The sequence below is a fragment of the Culex pipiens genome, chromosome 2 (genome assembly GCF_016801865.2).
Source record: "Culex pipiens pallens isolate TS chromosome 2, TS_CPP_V2, whole genome shotgun sequence".
NCBI classification, from domain to species: Eukaryota; Metazoa; Arthropoda; class Insecta; order Diptera; family Culicidae; genus Culex; species Culex pipiens.
The window spans coordinates 174,674,161-174,679,477 of NC_068938.1; positions in this window are offsets into that span (position 1 = coordinate 174,674,161).

The window sequence follows — 5,317 nt, forward strand, 5'->3', positions numbered from 1 at the left end:
TCAATTTTTAGACCGATTTACTTTTTGCCTTTCTTACTAAAGAAAGGTATAGGTTTTACTTTAAGCCAGGACGTCATTTCCATCTTCGTAAATATGTCGATTCAGCATGAATTTTAATCGGAAAAATCGTCAAAAAATCACACTGCATCGATTTTCGACGCTCTATCGATTCACCTTGACAGAACTCGTCTATCTCACACCCTCGAATTTTGAGAAAATAAATTCCGTGGAGGTCGAGTGATGTTCGTATGTGGTAAAATTTTGCTAAATTTTGTGTCGCGCCGTTCTCAGCTCCCATATATCCGATTTCGATTCTTCTAAATGCAGATGAAAGCTAGTGTGCTGAACCTGGGCGAGTTGCCTCGCAAATTTCGAAATATCCATCTGTTTTCGGATGCGGCCAGACTTTTCAACAAAATACACAGTTTTCAAATGAAAATATGGTCAATTTTTATCATTTTCATATTTTTTATTTATCTCAAAAATTGCATTTTTCGAGCTCTACAACCTCTCAAATTTTCATCTAGATCCATAATCTGGTTCTGGAGTTAGAGCCGTTTGATTAACCTACCAAAAGAAAAAAAATCCCTAAAAAAAGGTAAAAGCCCACCTGGTGACCTTCGCCAACATTTTTCATTTCTGATTTTATTCAAAATTTCTTGCTACATTCATAGTACAAACCATGAGTGAGCACCTGAAACAAATTCGACATCGATCGGCAATCCCGATCAATTTTTAGACCGATTTACTTTTTGCCTTTCTTACTAAAGAAAGGTATAGGTTTTACTTTAAGCCAGGACGTCATTTCCATCTTCGTAAATATGTCGATTCAGCATGAATTTTAATCGGAAAAATCGTCAAAAAATCACACTGCATCGATTTTCGACGCTCTATCGATTCACCTTGACAGAACTCGTCTATCTCACACCCTCGAATTTTGAGAAAATAAATTCCGTGGAGGTCGAGTGATGTTCGTATGTGGTAAAATTTTGCTAAATTTTGTGTCGCGCCGTTCTCAGCTCCCATATATCCGATTTCGATTCTTCTAAATGCAGATGAAAGCTAGTGTGCTGAACCTGGGCGAGTTGCCTCGCAAATTTCGAAATATCCATCTGTTTTCGGATGCGGCCAGACTTTTCAACAAAATACACAGTTTTCAAATGAAAATATGGTCAATTTTTATCATTTTCATATTTTTTATTTATCTCAAAAATTGCATTTTTCGAGCTCTACAACCTCCCAAATTTTCATCTAGATCCATAATCTGGTTCTGGAGTTAGAGCCGTTTGATTAACCTACCAAAAGAAAAAAAATCCCTAAAAAAAGGTAAAAGCCCACCTGGTGACCTTCGCCAACATTTTTCATTTCTGATTTTATTCAAAATTTCTTGCTACATTCATAGTACAAACCATGAGTGAGCACCTGAAACAAATTCGACATCGATCGGCAATCCCGATCAATTTTTAGACCGATTTACTTTTTGCCTTTCTTACTAAAGAAAGGTATAGGTTTTACTTTAAGCCAGGACGTCATTTCCATCTTCGTAAATATGTCGATTCAGCATGAATTTTAATCGGAAAAATCGTCAAAAAATCACACTGCATCGATTTTCGACGCTCTATCGATTCACCTTGACAGAACTCGTCTATCTCACACCCTCGAATTTTGAGAAAATAAATTCCGTGGAGGTCGAGTGATGTTCGTATGTGGTAAAATTTTGCTAAATTTTGTGTCGCGCCGTTCTCAGCTCCCATATATCCGATTTCGATTCTTCTAAATGCAGATGAAAGCTAGTGTGCTGAACCTGGGCGAGTTGCCTCGCAAATTTCGAAATATCCATCTGTTTTCGGATGCGGCCAGACTTTTCAACAAAATACACAGTTTTCAAATGAAAATATGGTCAATTTTTATCATTTTCATATTTTTTATTTATCTCAAAAATTGCATTTTTCGAGCTCTACAACCTCTCAAATTTTCATCTAGATCCATAATCTGGTTCTGGAGTTAGAGCCGTTTGATTAACCTACCAAAAGAAAAAAAATCCCTAAAAAAAGGTAAAAGCCCACCTGGTGACCTTCGCCAACATTTTTCATTTCTGATTTTATTCAAAATTTCTTGCTACATTCATAGTACAAACCATGAGTGAGCACCTGAAACAAATTCGACATCGATCGGCAATCCCGATCAATTTTTAGACCGATTTACTTTTTGCCTTTCTTACTAAAGAAAGGTATAGGTTTTACTTTAAGCCAGGACGTCATTTCCATCTTCGTAAATATGTCGATTCAGCATGAATTTTAATCGGAAAAATCGTCAAAAAATCACACTGCATCGATTTTCGACGCTCTATCGATTCACCTTGACAGAACTCGTCTATCTCACACCCTCGAATTTTGAGAAAATAAATTCCGTGGAGGTCGAGTGATGTTCGTATGTGGTAAAATTTTGCTAAATTTTGTGTCGCGCCGTTCTCAGCTCCCATATATCCGATTTCGATTCTTCTAAATGCAGATGAAAGCTAGTGTGCTGAACCTGGGCGAGTTGTCTCGCAAATTTCGAAATATCCATCTGTTTTCGGATGCGGCCAGACTTTTCAACAAAATACACAGTTTTCAAATGAAAATATGGTCAATTTTTATCATTTTCATATTTTTTATTTATCTCAAAAATTGCATTTTTCGAGCTCTACAACCTCCCAAATTTTCATCCAGATCCATAATCTGGTTCTGGAGTTAGAGCCGTTTGATTAACCTACCAAAAGAAAAAAAATCCCTAAAAAAAGGTAAAAGCCCACCTGGTGACCTTCGCCAACATTTTTCATTTCTGATTTTATTCAAAATTTCTTGCTACATTCATAGTACAAACCATGAGTGAGCACCTGAAACAAATTCGACATCGATCGGCAATCCCGATCAATTTTTAGACCGATTTACTTTTTGCCTTTCTTACTAAAGAAAGGTATAGGTTTTACTTTAAGCCAGGACGTCATTTCCATCTTCGTAAATATGTCGATTCAGCATGAATTTTAATCGGAAAAATCGTCAAAAAATCACACTGCATCGATTTTCGACGCTCTATCGATTCACCTTGACAGAACTCGTCTATCTCACACCCTCGAATTTTGAGAAAATAAATTCCGTGGAGGTCGAGTGATGTTCGTATGTGGTAAAATTTTGCTAAATTTTGTGTCGCGCCGTTCTCAGCTCCCATATATCCGATTTCGATTCTTCTAAATGCAGATGAAAGCTAGTGTGCTGAACCTGGGCGAGTTGCCTCGCAAATTTCGAAATATCCATCTGTTTTCGGATGCGGCCAGACTTTTCAACAAAATACACAGTTTTCAAATGAAAATATGGTCAATTTTTATCATTTTCATATTTTTTATTTATCTCAAAAATTGCATTTTTCGAGCTCTACAACCTCTCAAATTTTCATCTAGATCCATAATCTGGTTCTGGAGTTAGAGCCGTTTGATTAACCTACCAAAAGAAAAAAAATCCCTAAAAAAAGGTAAAAGCCCACCTGGTGACCTTCGCCAACATTTTTCATTTCTGATTTTATTCAAAATTTCTTGCTACATTCATAGTACAAACCATGAGTGAGCACCTGAAACAAATTCGACATCGATCGGCAATCCCGATCAATTTTTAGACCGATTTACTTTTTGCCTTTCTTACTAAAGAAAGGTATAGGTTTTACTTTAAGCCAGGACGTCATTTCCATCTTCGTAAATATGTCGATTCAGCATGAATTTTAATCGGAAAAATCGTCAAAAAATCACACTGCATCGATTTTCGACGCTCTATCGATTCACCTTGACAGAACTCGTCTATCTCACACCCTCGAATTTTGAGAAAATAAATTCCGTGGAGGTCGAGTGATGTTCGTATGTGGTAAAATTTTGCTAAATTTTGTGTCGCGCCGTTCTCAGCTCCCATATATCCGATTTCGATTCTTCTAAATGCAGATGAAAGCTAGTGTGCTGAACCTGGGCGAGTTGCCTCGCAAATTTCGAAATATCCATCTGTTTTCGGATGCGGCCAGACTTTTCAACAAAATACACAGTTTTCAAATGAAAATATGGTCAATTTTTATCATTTTCATATTTTTTATTTATCTCAAAAATTGCATTTTTCGAGCTCTACAACCTCTCAAATTTTCATCTAGATCCATAATCTGGTTCTGGAGTTAGAGCCGTTTGATTAACCTACCAAAAGAAAAAAAATCCCTAAAAAAAGGTAAAAGCCCACCTGGTGACCTTCGCCAACATTTTTCATTTCTGATTTTATTCAAAATTTCTTGCTACATTCATAGTACAAACCATGAGTGAGCACCTGAAACAAATTCGACATCGATCGGCAATCCCGATCAATTTTTAGACCGATTTACTTTTTGCCTTTCTTACTAAAGAAAGGTATAGGTTTTACTTTAAGCCAGGACGTCATTTCCATCTTCGTAAATATGTCGATTCAGCATGAATTTTAATCGGAAAAATCGTCAAAAAATCACACTGCATCGATTTTCGACGCTCTATCGATTCACCTTGACAGAACTCGTCTATCTCACACCCTCGAATTTTGAGAAAATAAATTCCGTGGAGGTCGAGTGATGTTCGTATGTGGTAAAATTTTGCTAAATTTTGTGTCGCGCCGTTCTCAGCTCCCATATATCCGATTTCGATTCTTCTAAATGCAGATGAAAGCTAGTGTGCTGAACCTGGGCGAGTTGCCTCGCAAATTTCGAAATATCCATCTGTTTTCGGATGCGGCCAGACTTTTCAACAAAATACACAGTTTTCAAATGAAAATATGGTCAATTTTTATCATTTTCATATTTTTTATTTATCTCAAAAATTGCATTTTTCGAGCTCTACAACCTCTCAAATTTTCATCTAGATCCATAATCTGGTTCTGGAGTTAGAGCCGTTTGATTAACCTACCAAAAGAAAAAAAATCCCTAAAAAAAGGTAAAAGCCCACCTGGTGACCTTCGCCAACATTTTTCATTTCTGATTTTATTCAAAATTTCTTGCTACATTCATAGTACAAACCATGAGTGAGCACCTGAAACAAATTCGACATCGATCGGCAATCCCGATCAATTTTTAGACCGATTTACTTTTTGCCTTTCTTACTAAAGAAAGGTATAGGTTTTACTTTAAGCCAGGACGTCTTTTCCATCTTCGTAAATATGTCGATTCAGCATGAATTTTAATCGGAAAAATCGTCAAAAAATCACACTGCATCGATTTTCGACGCTTCGTCGCCAAGTCGACAAGTTGTCAAGTTGAGCTTCGAATGCTGGCGCGAGAATGCTGG